At 37.3% G+C, this 19,822-nt stretch overlaps 1 protein-coding gene, 1 long non-coding RNA gene and 2 pseudogenes across 3 annotated transcripts in view; 2 read left to right on the forward strand and 2 right to left on the reverse strand.

The window, feature by feature from the left end:
* The window catches only part of LOC126595560 (uncharacterized), a 47,298-nt gene extending 44,686 nt beyond the window's left edge, over nt 1-2,612 (reverse strand). Inside the window, exons 1-3 of the long non-coding RNA XR_007613603.1 lie at nt 2,536-2,612; nt 2,448-2,492; nt 2,245-2,356 (exon numbers count right to left, since the gene is read on the reverse strand). This is a non-coding gene — a long non-coding RNA (uncharacterized LOC126595560). The remainder of the gene's footprint in view (nt 1-2,244; nt 2,357-2,447; nt 2,493-2,535) is intronic.
* The window catches only part of LOC126595556 (probable magnesium transporter NIPA9), an 87,791-nt pseudogene that overhangs the window by 58,653 nt on the left and 9,316 nt on the right, over nt 1-19,822 (forward strand).
* LOC126595555 (uncharacterized) overlaps nt 1-19,822 on the forward strand; it is a 75,154-nt gene that overhangs the window by 41,886 nt on the left and 13,446 nt on the right. The gene's annotated exons all lie outside the window — the stretch shown is intronic.
* Nucleotides 7,542-17,294, reverse strand: LOC126596029 (pentatricopeptide repeat-containing protein At3g42630-like; annotated as a pseudogene).

Raw genomic sequence — 19,822 nt, forward strand, 5'->3', positions numbered from 1 at the left:
GGAATATCCAAATTAAGCAGCCAAGCATGAGATTAGGTCATGAAAAATTAATTAGAGCCTTGGAGCAAGAGTTTGATAGCTTTAATTTTAATTTCCACCAAAACCAGCAGCATATTCATTCTCTTGAGCACAACCTTCAAGCCATTTCTAGGGACCATGAGTCATTACTTGGTAAGTTTACCAAAATGAACCAAGAACTCCAATATCTTAGGATGTAGCAAAAGGCAAGTGACACCTTGAAAAGAGAATTGAACATAGGTTTAGAAATTGATCAGCATAAGAATAAAGGAAAAGAGGTTATTGAACCCATAAGACAAGAGGCTAATGACCCCATAGAAGAAAAGGAAAACTAATGAAAAGGGCTTGAAAACTTTGAGTTTTAATGATAAGGACAAAATAAAGGGTAAAGTGAATAGTACCAAGATTGACTTTTTAGTGTAAAAATGTGGTTTTTCGTTAAAGTGAACAGTACTGGGTGTTTTTCGTTAAAGTTCCCTAGAAGAAATTAAGATTGAGCTCTTAGAAGAAGACGTTGAAATGGAGCAATATCAAAATAATGAGCAGCATCAGGTTCTGAGTGACAAAGAAAAACAAGAAAAATATGAAAGTTTTCTTAGGAATATATCTTCAGACTTGATATTAGATGATGTTTTATTAGAAGAAATTTCAAAGGCAAAACTAAGAATAATGCCAACAGACATGCAAAATGAGATCTTGAGCAGAGCATCACAGTCCATGAAAGAGTTACAATTACAATTACAATTACAATGGGCCTTGTATCAGTCCATCTTTAATCCAAAACCAGGGATGGATATTATTACAAAAATGTATCCTCCATGTCTTTGTGATAGTACAGAGAATTGTATTTGTAAACCAGATGTTAGCGTAGCTGTGCCTAGGATTAACATGAGAGATTTTAAATCATGACATTTTAGTTATGAGCATCAGAAAAAGCATAATGTGATAGAAGTTACCCCTACCTTACTATTAGAGTTTGGTTATCTCGATAAAATATTTATTAACCGTATTTCTCAACTAGAATTATTTCCTGAAAAGCTTATAAAAGTAGCAGAAGATTATCTAGAAAGGTGGAAAGAAATTTGCATAAGTTTTATTAGTAGTCTTCCAGATTGGTATGTACATATGCATAAGGAGAAAGCTAGGCATATAGCCATGATCAATGAAGAGTCCTTTAGACTAAATCCTATCTCCTCACATAGGTGGACTCCTTCATACAAAGATATTTTAAAATTTAGAGAGATCCAAATGCTTGCTTTAGATGAGTTTGAAGATTTTAGGTATGACATGGTACTAGTAGCAGAAGAAGAGGAGATGTATATTTACAGCAAGACAAGAATCAGTCATCAGCCTTATTGGAAGCCCCAAAATTTCAAAGAAGAAACAGCAGAAATATATTACAAGGTAAAAGAAGATAAAGAAAGAGATGTGGAGCTAGAAGAAGGCGATTAACAGTATTGGAATAATTTGTCAGAAGAAGAGCTGTATAACATTGACAACATGATGGAAGCCTGAAGAGCTAGCTGTAAATTAGCATAAGTTGAATATCATCATAATGTATTTCTAGACAGAAATGTCAACATCTTTGTGGTCCGCATGTAATGGCATAAGAGTAAATAAAGAGAAGAGTCTGATCTATTATGGACTTTTTCATACATAAAAGGTCCTTATGGTTAAGAATGAATAGTACAAAGCCCTTTTCATTAAAACTTCTTTTTTTATTTCTATTTGGTTCTTTTTTTTTTTCGAGTTAAGTTTGATGTCCCATTATATTTGGTTTTTATTTGGTTTTTCTGTTTTTTTTTTAACCCACCCCTTAAGCACACTTAAGTAGATGGAGAAACGATTGATATTTTATTTTTGTATAATGTTAAGGAGATCAAAAATTTTAAACTAAATGATGTGGTTGTCAATGATTATATTATTATTTAAACATTGATTAACGTGTTTATTTTATTAGTAACACATCATTTAATTTTTCAAATTTGAGAAGCTAACAGTTTCATCTGTTAATTTAAGAAGGTACTTTTCAAGCCAATGAAACTATAAAGAAAAAATCAATTTGTGATATTAAGGTTTCATAGCAGGTTTACGAAGCATAGAAGGGAAACTGCAGTAAACAGAAAACAAAACAGACTTGAGAGGAATTAGTTTTTACTGCAGATCAATTTCAGCGTGAGGGAATGAGAAGGAATAGTAGTTGGATTGCTCTTACCTTTGTTTCACACTCCTCGGAGTTTTCTTTCAGTCTGAATGAATGTAGCATTTTCATTTTAGCTTTTGATAAGTTCATAACAATGGTAAGTCATCCATCAGCAATATCCAACTTCATCTCAGCCTGAACACGGAGATCCTACACAAGATCCATGAGACTAGGAATGCATTTTGCTTACCTAAAATGAACATAATAAGAAAGTTCAGATACGTACCCATTCCAGAATGCAGGACAATGCATATCTGAGCTGCATTTATCACTTTGTTACATACATGCACTAATTGAACCAATAGAATGTAAACTGGAACTGATAGACATAGCATTATCAGCGACAATAATCCTTTCCTAACAATCAGTCAAACATGCACAATATGCAGGTCGCTAGTGAGTAATTTCGAAAGATCTGATTCCCCCGGTATGTTTTTTTTGAAATATACTGAAATTAACTTCCTATTGTTAGAGTTCTTTGAATTAGCTATGTTTCTATGGAAGTAAGAAATCTGAAAGGTTAGAGAAAGATACAATGTGAAGGAGTGCTATGTTCTTCTCTCAAAGTCTGAGAGGTGATGTTTCATATATTTTTACTCAATACACGCACTAAGGTACATAACTACTAGCCTTAGCTGGATATCCACAACCAACAATACAATCTCAGCCTTACACTTATCATAATCTAAGACTAAGTGAATACACAATTCAAAACAAGGCTTATTTACTTTAACTTTACTTAGCTCACAGCTTATACACTAATACTCCCCTTTAAGCTTTGAGCTGATACAACTCCAAGCTTATCTCTGAGATAGTTGAATCTCTCTTTTGGTAAGGCCTTGGTAAAAATGTCTGCCACTTGTTCTTTGGTTGGACAGTATACCAAATCAACAATTCCCTGCTGCAAAGCATCCTTTATGAAGTGATATCTTCTGTCAATGTGCTTCGTCCTTTGGTGAAACACTGGATTTTTAGTTATTGAGATTGCAGAGGTATTGTCACACTGCAAATGAGTTGTTTCAGCTTGTAACTCTCCAAAATCTTCAAGAACAAACCTGATCCATATAGCTTGAGATGTTGCTTCGGCAGCACTAATATATTCAGCCTCTGCTGTGGATAGTGCAACACAATTTTGTTTCACAGAAGCCCATGAGAACACTCCACTGCCAAATGAAAAAGCATAGCCTGAGGTACTCTTGCTGTCATCTATTGATCCTCCCCAATCACTATCACAGAAACCAACTAAAACTGCCTTCTTGCCTTTCATATAATGCAAACCATAATCCAGTGTTCCTTTGATATATCTGAGCACTCTCTTAGCTATCCCATAGTGCTTGTTAGAAGGACCATGCATATATCTAGCTAACAAACTAGCTGCATACATCACATCTGGTCTTGTAGCAGTAAGATACAATAAACTGCCGACAAGCTTTCTGTATTTCTCTTCATCTGCTGCACCACTGCCATCTTCTTTACTCAACTTTTCAGTAGCCACAAGAGGTATAGAGACAGATTTACATTCTTTCAATCCAAACTTATCCAACAGGGAAGAGGCATACATCTTTTGATGAATGAAGATGCTAGATTCTGTTTGAATTACCCCCATCCCCAGAAAATGGTGAAGAAGGCCCAAGTCTGACATCTCATACTTCTCCTTCATATCTTCTTTGAACTCATCCAGCATGTCTTGATTGTTTCCAGTATACACAATATCATCCACATATATGGAGACTATTAGTATATCCTTTTCTCCCCTTGTCTTAGTGTAGAGAGTTGCTTCACTTAAGCTTTTCTCAAACCCACACTTAGCAAAATAGCTGTCAATCTCTCCATACCAGGCCCTAGGCCCCTGTTTCAAGCCATAAAGAGCCTTGTGCAATTTGTAAACTTTGTCTTCCTTGCCATTAATCACAAACCCTTCAGGTTGATCAACATATACTTCTTCCTGCAATATTCCATTTAAGAAAGCAGACTTAACATCTAATTGAAATATCTTCCAGCTTCTGTGTGCAGCAAGTGCAATCAGTGTTCTGATGGTGTCCAATCTGGCAATTGGAGCAAAAGTCTCATTGTAATCGAGTCCTGGTTTCTGCACATATCCTTTAGCAACTAGTCTTGCCTTGTTCTTTTGTACTGAGTCATCCAAATTCAGTTTGGTTTTGAACACCCATTTCACACCAATAACCTGCTTATCACTTGGTCTGTCTACAAGCTTCCAAGTTTCATTTTTCTCAATCATGGATAGTTCTTCTTTCATATCTTTTATCCAAGCTTTATCTTGTGCAGCTTCCTCATACTTCTCTGGCTCCACAATACAAAGATTGCATTGTGCTAGGATATCACTGATATTTCTCCATTTAACTGGTGTATGATCATAAGGACTAGTGATCTCAACAGTTTCAGAGACATCTCTATCTTGTTCTTCCATTTGATTACTATTTTCTACTTCTGTCACTTCTTGTATACTGAAATCACTCACAGTCCTATACTAATCTTGAATGTCAGTTATTGCAATAGACTTCTCTGAATTCTGCTTCCAATTCCAAGATATAGTTTCATCAAAGACCACATCCCTTGATAGGATTAACTTCCTTGAACATGGATCAAATACTCTGTACCCTTTCTCACAAGTTGCATAACCCACAAACACACATTTGACAGACTTTGCATCTTGCTTTTGTCTTATTTCTACTGGTACATGAACATAACAGAGTGATCCAAACACCTTTAAGTGACCAATTCCTGGTTTTCTCCCACTATAGGCTTCAAAAGGAGTCATATTATCAAGAGCTTTTGTAGGTGATCTGTTTAGAATATAAACAGCTGTATGTACAGCTTCTGCCCACAGAAAGTATGGCATGCTTTTATCATGAAGCATTGCCTTAGCCATCTCTACAACTGTTCTATTCTTTCTCTCCACTACTCCATTTTGCTGTGGAGTATAAGCAATGGATAACTGTCTTTGTATGCCTTCAGATTCCAACAACTTGCTGACTTCAGTTGAGAGAAATTCTCCCCCCCTGTCACTCCTTAGGCATTTCACTTTAAATCCACATTGTAACTCCACCATTGCTTTGAACTTTCTGAAACAGATTAGTGCCTCAGACTTATGTCGTAGGAAATAAACCCATGACATTCTTGTGTGATCATCAATAAACAACATGAAATATTTATTCCCAGCAATAGATTCAATGTTCATGGGACCACACAAATCTGTGTGTATCAATTCTAGAGGATTCTTAGCTCTCCAAGCTTATCCTTTTGGAAACCAATCTCTGTATTGTTTTCCCATTTGACAACCTACACACACACCATCAACATCTTCAAGGTGTGGAAGACCATGCACCATTTCTTTTTCTCTAAGCTGCTTGAGGCTTCTAAGATTTAGGTGTCCTAGTCTCTTGTGCCAAATCTAGGTACATTCAGTTACACTAGCCTTCAATGCAACTTGATCAGTTTGCATTAAAGACAAAGGGTAGCACCTATTACTTCTCATCTTAACCTTGATAACCAGACAATCAAGTGAAGGACCATCAAATATACAACACTCTCTTCCACCAAATAGCAAATAATATCCATGTTCGTCCATCTGTCTCACACTCAACATATTTTCCTTCAAACCAGGTAGAAACATGACTTCCTTGATGCATTTACTACCAGAATTTGTATCAATCACAAGTGAACCTATTCCAGCAACATCTACCAGATTTCCAGTGGGCATTAGTACTTTTCCAGTGACATTTGTTCTTACATCCATAAGTAGCTCAGCATTTCTAGTCATGTGGTTACTACAACCACTATCAATGTACCGGTTTTCATTCACCTTGACTTCAGTAATTGCACTGTTAGCATAAAACAGATTGCCTGTCACTTCTGCTTGATTAGCACAGTTTGCCTTCTGAATAACCTTGCCTGCTGTGCATTCTCTAGCCCAATGCCCGAACCTATCACAGTTATGACATTTGGATTGCCCCTTGTATCGACATTCTCCAAAGTGAAACTTAGAGCACACTTTACACTGTGGTTTAACTGTATCTTGCTTCATGAATCCTGAAGAAGATGAATTCTGTGCAGAATTAGTAAATGATCTCTGTTGGAACTTAGGCTTAGACTCCCATTTCTTGCCTTTAGAATTCCAGTTTTTCTGAGATCTGGATGAACCAGAATATGCACTACTCCTGTTTTATTCCTTTGGATTCACCGAAAGTGAAGAGAATGCTTTCTCAGTTGCATCAACAGTATGTAAATCAAACCGTTGTTCTTGGCTTTTCAAAATTGCTACAACTTCTTGCAATTCTACAGTCTCCAAGCATTTTGTATTTTCAATGACTAGACATATGGGATCATATGGTTTACTAAGACTAATCAGAACTTTCTGTACAAGCCTTTCATTGGACAGAATCTCACCAAATGTTTTCATCTGATTAATCAATTCATTTAGCCTAGTAAGATATCCAGACAAAGTTTCATCATCACGCATCCTAGCATACTCAAATTCACGTCTCAGATTTTGTAGTTTCACAGATTTCACCTAATCACCACCATGGTACTCACCATATAACAGATCCCATGCCATCTTTGCAGAATCTGCATTAGCTATCCGAGGAAATATCTGATCTGAGACTGCATTCTGAATAATACCCAGAGCTTTTGCATCTTGCATATATGCTGCGACCATTTTCTCATCGTCTTCTTCTTCCTCTGAGCTTCCTTCAGCCTTCTTCTTCTTCTTTGTTTCTGAGATCGTAATCCCTTTTTCAACTAATTTCCATAGCCCGTGAGATTTGAAGATCGTCACCATCTTGATTCTCCAGAACTCGTAGTTCTCACCGGAGAAGATCGGAGTTCTCACCTCAGAACTTCCAGATCCAGCCATCTCTTAGCTTAGATGAGACGAACACAAACCGAAATCGGATTCTACGGTCTTCGCCTGAATCGAAACGAGCTCGAGTGTAGCTCGATTGCTTCACAGTTTACTCCCAGATCTCAAATGATCGAACAAGGCTCTGAGGCCATGTTAGAGTTCTTTGAATTAGCTATGTTTCTATGGAAGTAAGAAATCTGAAAGGTTAGAGAAAGATACAATGTGAAGGAGTGCTCTGTTCTTCTCTCAAAGTCTGAGAGGTGATGTTTCATATATTTTTTTACTCAATACACGCACTAAGGCATATGTACATAACTACTAGCCTTAGCTGGATATCCACAACCAACAATACAATCTCAGCCTTACACTTGTCATAATCTAAGACTAAGTGAATACACAATTCAAAACAAGGCTTATTTACTTTAACTTTACTTAGCTCACAGCTTATACACTAATTTCCATTTGCCTCTGGAACTCCAAAAATGCCTCTGAGCTTGCATGAAAGTCTCATTTTCCCAAAACTTCAAACACAAATGGATCCGTTAATACCAATGGGGAATCATCCAGATTAATTTTATTGAGGGAAAAATACAAATTCCGTCCTTGTCTTCTATCCAAGTATGCATCAACAACACAGCCGCAAGTCACAAGATCAGGAACAACTTTCTCATGTGTCATGTGTTCAAGGCTAAGATGGAGAGCCCACAGTAGAGACATCTTTGAAAAGGCCAGAGCACGGATATTAAATGTAGTAAGATCGGGGCGGAAACCAGCTTCCACCATTCTCAAAAATTCTCTTTGTAAGCTTTTCATCTTAAATTTCGCAGCATATGATAACAACAAAAGGTTCCACATAAGATTTCCCAAGTTTCTTCTACCTAGACCTTGTTGGTATTGAAAAGTTTACTAACTCAATACCAAAATATGTGGTGATAAGTTTACAAACTCTATCACACCTCTTACTTTGCACTCTCAATAAAATTGGACAAAAAAATAGAGAAAAGAGGGAAGCTACAAGCTTTGGCAAACAATGCACTTTGATGTATTTAAAAGAGTTTACAAACACACTTCTAAAAATGGAATAACAAATCAGATTCATAAAACCTTACGGGCTGCTTATTTATACAAGCAGAAAATGAAGACCACTCAAGTGCTTTTAATAAACTAAACACAACAACACACACAAACAGCTCATATGAACTTTGGACAGTCTAGCACACATATGCAGCTATCTTTCCAGCTTGCAATCAACATAGTTTCGGCTAGCACACCACATGGCAGCACACAGCTGCTGTCTTTCAACACACTTTCAGCTGCCACATGGAGAAAACTTTAGTTTTTGCAATTGCAGCAAGTGTGAATACAACCTGTAAAGAAACTAACAGCTAGCAGCTGCCATTTACAACCTGTTTTGATTTGAATTTCCAACACACCTCCTCAAATGAAAACGCCTTCATTCCTAGCATTTCACGTAGCAGCCGGAATGATTCAACTGGTAGTGGCTTAGTGAAGATGTCTGCCACTTGTTCCTTCATGTGACAATAGACAAGTTCGATTGTCTTTTGCTTTACATGGTCCCTTAGAAAATGGAACCTGGTATCAATGTGCTTGCTCCTTCCATGTTGAACAGGATTCTTTGCAAGCTTGATTGCAGACATGTTATCCACATGAATCACAGTCGATTCCACTTGTGGATGACACACTGACTTCAATAGATTTCTTAACCAAATTGCCTCACACACTGTTGAGGCTACAGCAACATACTCGGCTTCACATGATGACAAAGCAATAATTGATTGCTTCTTTGAAGTCCATGAGAAAGTTGTTGATCCTAGAAAAAACACATAGCCAGTTGTGATTTTCCTTTCATCTTGGTCACCTCCCCAGTCACTATCTGAATAACCAAATAATTTTGCATCTTCACCAAAATTATAAAACAGACCATAGTTTATAGTACCTCTTATGTACCTCAAGATTCTCTTGACAGCCAGCCAATGAGACTCCCTTGGTGTTTCCATGTACCGACTCACGAGTCCAACTCCATAAACTATATCAGGTCTTGTGATTGTAAGGTACCTTAGACTTCCAACCAAGCTTTTGTACACGGTTGAGTTTACAAACTCACCTTCTCCTTCCTTCGACAGCTTCAATCCAGTTGCAACTGGAGTGTTGACAATATTGCACTTATCCATATTGAATTTCTCCAATATATCTCTCATGTACTTTTGTTGAGAGATGTAGATACCGTCACTTTCTTGCTTCACCTCTATGCCAAGAAAGTATGACATTAATCCATTGTCAGTCATCTCAAATTCACTGAACATGGATTGCTTGAACTCACAGAACATTGCTTCATTGTTTCCTATAAACAACAAGTCATCTACATAGAGACAAATAATTAAGAACTCCCCTTTTGCACCATTCTTCATGTAAACTGAATGCTCGTATGGACATTTCTGAAATCCATTTTGGTGAAGGTAGTTGTCAATCCTTGAGTTCCAAGCTCGTGGTGCTTGCTTGAGGCCATACAAAGCCTTCTTCAAACGATACACCTTATCTTCTTTTCCTTGTACTTGAAAGCCTTCTGGTTGTTCCACGTACACTTCTTGCTCAAGAACTTCATTAAGGAAGGCTGACTTGTCATCTAGTTGATAAATTTTCCATTTATGATGAGCGGCAAGAGAGATTAGCAATCTTACCGTGTCAAGTCTTGCAACTGGAGCATAGACTTCATCATAGTCCACTCCGTACTTCTGTTTGTAGCCTTTTGCTACAAGCCTTGATTTGTATCGATCCACACTCCCATCTGCAGTGCGTTTGATCTTGTAAACCTACTTGACACCAATAGCCTTCTGATTTGGTGGGAGCTTTGTCAACTCCCAAGTGTCATTCTTCTCGATAGCATGGATTTCTTCCTCCATGGCTATTTTCCAACGATCTTCTTCCACAGCTTCATTGAATGAGAGAGGCTCGTGGTCTGTATACAAGTAGAAAATGTTGGTTTCTTCTTCTTCTTCTTGTCCATATATCTCGGTAAGACTCTTTAGCCTCACTGGAGTTGAAGAGCTGCTTTCTTCACTGGATGTAGGACCACTCCTTGCAGTTCTGTGCAATGGAGTTGTTTTGGTTGTTTGAGTAGGTTGTTGCTCAACAGGTGGTACAACTTCTGGTTCTTCAAAATCAATGGAGACGATCTTCCCTTTATTGACTTCTTTGTTGTTCCTCTTCCATGCCTCTTCCTCACTGAAGATGACATCTCTACTAACCACTATTTTGCCAGTTAGTGGGTTATACAGCTTGTATGCCTTGGACTCTTCACTATAGCCCACAAACACACACTTTTCACCTCGATCATCGAGCTTTCTCCTCTTGGCTTCTGGAACCTGAGCATATGCAACACACCCAAAAACTCTTAAGTGTGCAACATTCGGCTTATATCCACTCCAAGCCACTTGTGGTGTCATCTTCTTAACACTCTTTGTTGGACATTGATTCAACAAATAAATCGAACAAGCTATAGCTTCTGCCCACAATTCTTTTCCTTAAGCATGGATCTTGTCATGTCAATGATGGTTCGATTCTTTCTTTCGGCTATCCCATTTTTCTGTGGTGTATAGGCAGCAGTCAGTTGATGCCTAATTCCTTGCTCCTTGTAGTATGCTTGGTAAGCATTGGAGGTGTACTCTCCACCTCTATCTGATCTCACAGCCACAAGCTTGTGGTTGCTTTCAGCCTCTGTGAGTGCCTTGAACTCCTTGAAGATTTTTAGGGCAGCCGACTTTTCCTTGAGAAAATAAACCCAAGTTTTCCTACTGAAATCATCAATGAAAGTAATAAAATACCTATTACCTCCATAAGACATAGGATCCAATGGACCACATATATCCTTGTGTACCATCTGCAGTGGTGCCTTTGCTCTCCATGTATCACCAACATGGAATGATAGTCGTGCTTGCTTGCCAAGCACACAACCTTCACATACTTGGCGTGTGGCTTCAATCTGGGGTAGACCACGAACCATTCCTCCACTTGACAGCAACTTTAGGCCATTGAAATGAAGATGGCCATATCGATGATGCCATTTCCATGACTCATCTTCCATTACACCAATGTTGCAACTCCCAATCTTTGTGTTCAACTTCAACGGGAACATTCGGTTTTTTGACATTTGAACACGTGCAATAAGCTTTCTCCTTGCATTCCTGAGAGTGAGAAACATATCCTCTATATGTATAACATACCCTTTCTGGAGCAGTTGACCAATGCTCAGAATGTTGCTCTTCATACCTGGTATGTAGTAGGTATCGGAGATGTATTCTTCTTTACCATCCTTCTGGATGATTTTGATCTTTCCTTTGCCTTCAACTGGCAACTTTGAGGAGTCACCAAGACTCACAGATCCATAAGGCCCATCTTTGAGTTCGACAAAAAACTCTTTCTTTCCACACATGTGGTTGCTTGCACCAGAGTCTAAATACCAAACATCTTGTTGGCTACTGATATCATGGTGTGCAAGTAAGACTGTAAGTTCCTCACCAGCATTTCCATTTGATTCTGCCATGTTGACATGCTCACCATTTTTATATGAACATTCATTTGCATAATGTCCATATTTTTTGCAAGTATGACATTGGATATGCGCCTTTCCTCGGGTAGATCTCCACTCTTGAGATTAACCTCGGTTTTGTTCATAGCCTCGACCTCTTCCTCGGGCTCGTCCTCGGTTACGGTTGGATGAACTCCCACGACGTGAGTGCCCACAACCTTTATTTGGTTTGTCAATATTCAACTTTGACTCCAAAGCTTGCTCTAGCGTTGTGGGGCTTGCATTCTTCTAAATGCGTTGCTCGTGAACTATGAGGGATCCTAGTAGCTCCTCTGCGCTCATCGCCTCCAAATCCTTGGATTCCTCCATGGCAGTCACCACATGCTCAAACTTAGATGTGAGTGACCGGAGTATCTTCTCCACAACTCGTACTTCATCGAGTCTCTCCCCATTTCTCCTCATCTGATTTACTATCACAATGAGCCTTGAGTGATAGTCGGAGATGCTCTCCCCTTCATTCATGTGAGCAGTTTAAAAATCTGCTCGAAGTGACTGTAATCTCACTTTCTTGACTCGATCTACTCCTTTGTAGATTGTACTGAGTGTGTCCCATACTTGCTTGCTCGTTGTTGCTTCTGCAACCTTCTCGAACGTTGAATCTTCTAATCCTTGATAGAGAAGATACAACGCCTTCTGGTCATTCTTTCGTAAATCCCTGAGAGTGTTCCTTTGATCTGCAGTATATGTGGCTTCTTGCTCGGTAGTAGGTATAACATACCCACTACTGACAACTTCCCATAGCTCTTGTGATCCAAACAATGCTTTGAATTGGATGCACCATCTTTCATAATTTTCGTTCTTCAATGTGGGAACTTGGAGTTGCACTAAGTTGGATGCCATAACTGCTGCACCTGCCAGAATGGTATTCTGGCTCTGATACCAATTGTTGGTATTGAAAAGTTTACTAACTCAATGCCAAAATATGTGGGTGATAAGTTTACAAACTCTATCACACCTCTCACTTTGCACTCTCAATAAAATTGGACAAAGAAATAGAGAAAGGAGGGAAGCTACAAGCTTTGGCAAACAATGCACTTTGATGTATTTAAAAGAGTTTACAAACACACTTCTGAAAATGGAATAACAAATCAGATTCATGTTTCTAAAACCTTACGGGCTGCTTATTTATACAAGCAGAAAATGAAGACCACTCAAGTGCTTTTAATAAACTAAACACAACAACACACACAAATAGCTCATATGAACTTTGGACAGTCTAGCACACATATGCAGCTATCTTTCCAGCTTGCAATCAACATAGTTTCGGCTAGCACACCACATGGCAGCACACAGCTGCTGTCTTTCAACACACTTTCAGCTGCCACATGGAGAAAACTTTAGTCTTTGCAGTTGCAGCAAGTGTGAATACAACCTGTAAAGAAACTAACAGCTAGCAGCTGCCATTTACAACCTGTTTTGATTTGAATTTCCAACAGACCTACAACCTTCAGGAACTCAGCTAATTCCTAAAACTTGTTGCGTTTTAGATACGTAAATGACATTGCCCGAATTCCCTCTTCCTCTATCAGAAACCTAGACCTTTTTAAGGCGGCCATAAGCAGTCTCCATCTCAGTAAGGGAACCAAAAATGTTATAGTATCTGATAAAGGCATTTCCAGTGGCAGAGTCCACCGGGAAACCCATTGAAATCATTTCTTTCAATGCACCTTCCATCAATTCAAGCTGGCCTCCCTTCCCAAAACAAGAGATAGCTAGCGAGTAAACCTCCGAAAACAAACTCAAATACCTAGCCCTCATCTGGCCCAAAATTTCATTCACTTTTTCAAAACATCCCGCATTTCCATAAACATCAAATAACTGCGAAACAACCTGAATACTAGGCACAAAAGAAATATATAACATTTCGTTCCACACTGCTTCCGCTTGAGGAAAAAGGCCATTGTTGGCATGGAATAGCATCAAAGCAGATAGGGTGGAGTTACTGGGCAAAAGACCATCCGATTTCATTTCGAGTAAAAGCTCCTGAGCTACATGAGGCAACTTTTGTCTACTTAAACTCCAAATTATCCGCACACAATCTACATAAGTAGCTTGGCCATTAAAACACTCATCCCGCTTCCATTTTCGGATTATCTGTTGTAAGCACAACCCAAATAAAAGGATATCTCTTTGCACAAAAGTGACAGTATTTTCTTCGGAAATTAAACACTAGATCAAGAAATTCATAAAATTCATAAACCTGCTAAAACAAATTACGGGCACTTGTTGAATCAAAATTTGATTAAAAAATACAAGTCCCAATTCTACAAATACGGTAAAATGTTCATGAGAGAGAGAAAGAGAGAGAGAGAGAGAGAGAGAGAGAGAGAGAGAGAGAGAGAACGACCTTGCGTGCTAAGGCTCGATTTTGTGAATGGGATTGATGGCAGAAAATAGAAAGGCGTTTTGGTGCCAATGTGCAACCTTTGATGATTTCACTTAAAACTAGCAAAGAAGTCCGCGCTCTGCTGCGGGTTTGAAACTGTAACCAAAATTTAACACTCATTTTTAAATTATTTAAAAATAAATGAAAGCAACTGAATCCACATGATATTCAAATTTTGAGATGTATCAGATATCAATTGTTGTCTGTGTCTTTGTGCTTCTCATTGTAAGTTCTTTTTGCTAATTACTCTGAATTTTTGTAGTTTGAAATTTGCAATGATCAACAAACATGGGAAATGCCTATGTGATTTTCCATGAACTAATGAATGGTTTGCAATTAATTTCACTGATGTATATTCATAATTTGGAATTAGGAATAACAGTTAAACAGGACCTTGAATTACATCATCAACCAATACTTTCTCCTTTTGCTTTCTGTGAATTTTTTGGTTGCTTGCTGCAAATGAATGGATTTGGAACTTTGAATTAACAAATTAAGCAATTCAAGCATATTGCATACACTTAAAAGGCTTAAGAGTAGATATAAGATTAATTAATATTAAATCAAAATAAATAGATGTAGCTATGTATATTTTCAGCAATTTCAGTCCTTCACTCCCATCATAGGACTTAAATCACATTTAAAAATAAGAAGTACACAAAGAAAGTTGTACTTTTAGCTTCGTTTACAAAAAGCTCCGTATACAACTATGTATTCCACACGAATTTGTGTAAAAGGACTTGCCTCGGGGATGAAGTACTCTGTCTTCTTACACACACCTATGGCAAAATCTCTATCAGGAAACTTTTCCAACCCTGTAGAAGCCAATATATGAAGGAAATCATTCAATGCAATTGTATTAACCTTATTTTAAGGATATGAAAATGAATTTTTGTTCACTAATAATACAATATGTACAAGCATTACCCAATTTCAAAATTCATTTCAACTCCCAAAATTACACAAAATGTACTAAAATTTCAAGCAAAGAGAACGAACCAAGATTCACAATTCATTTCAATTCCCAAACATGCTCACAGATTAATGAACTCTCACTGAAACAACAAAGAACCAATGAAATTTTGTGTAACTTAAGAGGAAAAATTCTTACCTTCAACTAAGTAGATCTCTAATTGTTCAGTTACTTTTTCGTACGTACTATTATTATAGCTAGATTAGCAGTCATGTTCTCCTAGACCTCGGGTTTACAGAAATCATGGCCACCCACCGTTTGATCTTAATCCAACAGTAGTAAGGCCAAGTACCGATGGCACAGTACATTCTTTCTTCCAAAATTTTGAGCCTGCTAGAGTGACTCGAATAAGAGAAACCCTCCAAGTCTGAGAGTACCACAAAATTAGCATCAGGTTTTTCCAGCTTCCGTTTTAACGTCACTCTGCCACAGAAAGTAGCTAGTGAATGGAGCTGAAGCGCACAAGCAACGTGTACTAGCAGCAAAACAGAAGGCCAACCCTAAACCCTACAATAGGCGGGACTTGCATTGGAAGCAACTGCGGCAGCAAGCCTCAAGAGGCAACAATTTTGGCTGCTGACTAAGCAGTTGAGATGTTTTCTTAGATTAAGCTGCAACCATCCGTAAATGCAGGTTTCAAATCCAACAATGCTCAGTTCATATCTTAGCTGCTGTTTTATTTATGATTTCTCTTGCTTTTCTCTAATTTTTAGTTAACCTAGCTTGTTTCAACAAGATTTAGAACGGCCTTCTATTTGTTTTAATTTGTTTAAATTTTCGTGAAGGCTAGTTACTAGATGGCCACCTCTTTAACATATATATAGTCGTTTGTATATGTATATAGGAAAAATTAGTATCCGGTCCCTAGTTCTTACTGTTCATTGACTAAGACCTTATTAGTTCTCAAATTTTGATTCAAGTCCCTATCATTAATGTGATAATGAATTTACATGTTTATTATATAATTTTTTGATATAAAAATTAGTAATTAATTTAGGATTTAATACTCACACCTCTATTAAACTTCTAATTAATTTTCAATTCAAAAATTTCCAAAATAATAAAAAATTAAATTAAATTAAGTTTGTACCTATTACTTTTTATATATATATAAAAAAAATTCTCAATTTTTTAATCTTAAATGTACCCATTCATATAATTTTTCAATTTTTTTAATCTTAAATGTACCCATTCTCAAATATATCAATTTGTTATATGTAAAATGTACCCTTTTTTTAATATAAAATCCATTCAAATTTTTTAATCCATGTTTAAACTTATATGGGTACATTCTTTTTCGTTGATTTTGAGAATGTATCCATGTTTTGGTACAATAACTTTTTTTGTTAATTTTGGTTAATGTACCCATACATATATGTATACACACACACAATATAATAGAGAGCATAATTTATATTTTATTATTTTTAATCCCATAAAATATGGGTTTTTATTTAAAATCTCATTAATATAAACAATTACAAACTTCAATTTTTAATTTTTAATTTAAAAAATATAGTAACTTACATTATTACATTAATGTCAGGGACCTCAATCAAAAACTAAAAACTAACAAGGTTTCAATCAAATAATATTGATAGCTATCCAAAGTGTCCCATGTATATATATGTACATCTATATATATGTGTGTGTGTGTGTGTGTGTGTGTGTGTGTGTGTGTGTGTGCGCATTGTTACGATTCGCTAACTTTTCTTTTGGAGACAAACAACTCAGACTCGTCTAGATTTTTTGGGGGCAAGTAAATTTTGCTAATTTAGGAATAACAAGTAGGTGGAAGTTACAACTACATGCTCCAATGCAACAAAGGAGTATTTGGGGAGGCATAAAGACAAGATGGTTAGGGAATTTGGTTATACTATCGTTTCCTCCACACATTCTTATCTCCCTAGCTCTAGAATATTTAAGAGAGAGAGAGAGAGAGAGGGAGAGAGTTGATGAGAATATAGCACAACTTCAGTGCCAAGGACAGCGTATTACGGTGGTTCTCCGTCGGGGATTTGTTTCGTTCAGAGCCAGAGACATTTCTACGTACGCATGCAGGTTAGAGTTTGATGGAGAGTTGAATTAATTCACAGAAGGTGAGAAATGGGTAGAGGTCAAACACAAAAGAAGGTGGGGGAGGTGGTGGCTGTAGCAATAGACAATGACAAGGGCAGCTAACATGCTCTCAAATGGACTATTGATAGTCTTGTCACCAGAGGTCAAGCTCTCACGCTGCTCCATGTCAGGTCGGCCGAGTTCTATTGCAAAAAGGATTGATCTAGATAATAGCGAATAGGCTAAGTCTTAGTATGATAAGGAGTCTTATTGGAATAAGGATGTCGGGATTTGAGTAGTGAATGTGGCAGGGCAAAGAGCTTGGTTAAGGGTTCTAGTGGAGGTAGGATTGGCTGAGACTTGGTTAGATTAGGATAAAGAATCCTAATCCAAGTATAGTCTTAGTTCGGTCATGATGAGATTGGCTACTATAAATAAGAAGGGGGTGCATCATTCGAGCTCCTCCAACTCAACACACAATTGCCCTGCTCAAGCTCTCGCTATATGCGAAACCTCTCAACAACCTTGAGATTCTTTTTATTTTTCGTGGACACATCTTCAGTTTAGATAAACAGCATTGTTGCCGTATAATCAACCGACCGGGAAGCACCTTCAATTTGGATAAACAGCATTGCGACGAGGCCGACTGGTTATCTATCCAAGTCTCAGTCGAGAAGGATTTTCGAGTCATTATTGGCAGAGATCATCTCATTAGCCTTCTCGGTGAAGTGAGATGTTATAGGTTACTACATTCGGTACGTTGAAAGCCGAATTTAGTATTGAACTTCGTAGAACTAGCAGTCTTATCTTCAGGCTCTAGAACCCGAAGGTTGAGACGTGTTCCTTCCTCGACCGCAATCGCAAGATCAGGAAATCAACAGTGCACTCAACGCAACATCAACCCATTTTACTCACCGACCGAGCTCGGCCGTCGAGTTAGTATGCCTCGCACACAACTGAATGACGTAATTAGCTTATTAATTACTTGGGCTGCGCGCCACGTAAGCTTGATAGTTTTTAGGGTTAACAGTTATTCATAACAACACTGGCAAGTGGCACGACAAAACTTTAACTTGCTGTCAAGGTGGTTATATTATCAATCTTTTTGGTTTTTAAAATTAAATATTACATTAAATAATTTAAATATATATTTTGGTTTGTAACCGATCCTTTCATGTTCAGGTCGGTTTTTTTATTTGGAAAACTAACCAAAAACCCCTGAAAAGTTTCCTTTTAATCATAAGGACAAAAGTTTTCAGAAATACCAAGGCTACCCTTCACACATCCGTACAAAATTGGCCAAGCTTTTAGTCAAGTTCACATGCTGGGGCTGACATTTTCAGAAAATATTTGCATACAAAAGCTAAGGTGGCAAACATCACAGCAACCAAGACAACATGAATTCACATGTCTTTCAGACAGCTTTCAGAAACAGTGCTGACAGCTTTCAGAAACAGTGTGTTGTCACTATCCAAAAAGTTGTAAATATTGAAAAGTTATTTTGTTTTGTTTAGGAATCAACTTTTGTATATAAGGGAGCCTTTCCTCCCATACAGAGGACACCTCTCTGAACACCTGAAAACAACATATTCACTTCATACACTCAAGCATTCGTAGCCTTCATAGCATCCTTGTAAACACTTCTTTGTAATCACTTTCTTGTAAACAACGATCTCTGTAAACATTCCATATATCAATAAAAGATCAAGTGTACATATTCAAGCAATCTCCAAGTCTTAAGTAAGTTTTCTTTTCCTTCTTTAGTGTGTTTGTTTAATTAGACTTCTAGTCCAAAATAGGGAAACACTATTGTGGTTATATTATTAACCTGCTAAACTGACGATCATACTTTATTTGAGCACTCTGTTATAGTTGAATGTTTGCCATACAAATAACTGGACATTAACCAGGGTACCTCTGAGTTCTTCGTACCTCTGAGTTCAGCCGTTAAGGCCTTATACTTGTACTGTGAGTGGCCGTCATGCTGAAACATGTCGAGTTCCATGTGCAAGGTTCTATGTCTAGTTGTTATAATGGTCATCCGACTATTTAACCGAGCATGCGTTTCGAATTTGGTATCAGAGCCTAGTTTAGCATTTTAATAGTATAATTATAATAGTAAAGTACCTTGAGGATAGAAGTCATTGATACAACTGATATCATATTTGTTTATTGTATATGAATAACATATATTATTGTCCCTGTAGACCCTGTCAACCATAATTACCAGGTATTTATTGTCCCAGACATCCAACTATAACTAGCATAAAGAGAAGATTAGCATATATATCCAAAAGAATTATTAGTACTTTGAAGAAGCAAAAGTTTTATCTTGGATATCTTGAACATCATTCATTTATTCGTAAATATAATAACACAGAAGTGCAGCATAAAGTTTTGGAAGCAAAAAGAACAACAGATCAAGTTTTAGAGACATTGAGAGAAGAAAGAGAGTTTTTTAAGAAACCAGTTAGCCGTAACCTTAGAGAAAGGTAGACTGTAGTTTATGATAGATTATCTTAATTTAGAAATTAGTGAACCTCAAAAAAGAAAAATAACTTTAGACCAAAATAGTTTAGTTTGTTATTTTCCATCAAGAAAGCATAATCATATTTTGCACAGTGAAGAAAATTCACAAGCTAATACCATTGTAGATCTTATTATTAGTCAGGCAAATAATATAAAATTAGAAAATAATAAGCATAATCATTTGT

This window comes from Malus sylvestris, chromosome 13 (assembly GCF_916048215.2).
Source record: "Malus sylvestris chromosome 13, drMalSylv7.2, whole genome shotgun sequence".
Lineage (NCBI taxonomy): Eukaryota > Viridiplantae > Streptophyta > Magnoliopsida > Rosales > Rosaceae > Malus > Malus sylvestris.